This window comes from Dendrobium catenatum, unplaced genomic scaffold, assembly GCF_001605985.2.
Source record: "Dendrobium catenatum unplaced genomic scaffold, ASM160598v2 fragScaff_scaffold_1022, whole genome shotgun sequence".
In the NCBI taxonomy this organism is placed as follows: Eukaryota; Viridiplantae; Streptophyta; class Magnoliopsida; order Asparagales; family Orchidaceae; genus Dendrobium; species Dendrobium catenatum.
Genome location: NW_021319484.1, coordinates 1,503,822 through 1,504,612, shown reverse-complemented (window position 1 = coordinate 1,504,612; position 791 = coordinate 1,503,822).

The following is a 791-nucleotide window of genomic DNA, read 5'->3' as shown; positions in this document are numbered from 1 at the left end:
ATATCTCCTTATTTGGTTAATGATAGGAAACACTTGGATTTCCAAGTGTTTCACACCAATAACCAAGTAGATCTCGGATGAAAATTGCTGTCCACACAGGAAAACAGCCAAAAACAATGGATTCGGAGAGAAAACGAAGAAGAAAACGTAAGAAAAACAAAGCAAACACTTTTATTTAATAAGAGATGAAAAGCACTTGCAAGATACAACTTTCCTTCGATTCGAGAGGAAGGAAAAACTCTCCAAATCTCTAGCCGTAGCCTAGAGCCCAAGAACACAAACCCTAGATCTCAAAAATGATTCAAATCCAAGATGATTTTCAAATCCCTCCCAAAACACCTAATTAAAGACAAATGATTAATACAAAATGCCTAAACAACCCCTCATTCAAATATTTTCCCTCCTAACTTGAATTAACCTCAAGTGGGCCCACCCTCTTGAGATGAAAAGCACTTGCAAGATACAACTTTCCTTCGATTCGAGAGGAAGGAAAAACTCTCCAAATCTCTAGCCGTAGCCTAGAGCCCAAGAACACAAACCCTAGATCTCAAAAATGATTCAAATCCAAGATGATTTTCAAATCCCTCCCAAAACACCTAATTAAAGACAAATGATTAATACAAAATGCCTAAACAACCCCTCATTCAAATATTTTCCCTCCTAACTTGAATTAACCTCAAGTGGGCCCACCCTCTTATTCCCCCCCCCCTTTCTCTGTCTTCCGCCTCCTGTAGGCGATGACCGGTCCAGGGTGGACCGGTCCAGCCGGCCCAGGATGGGCCGGCGTAACA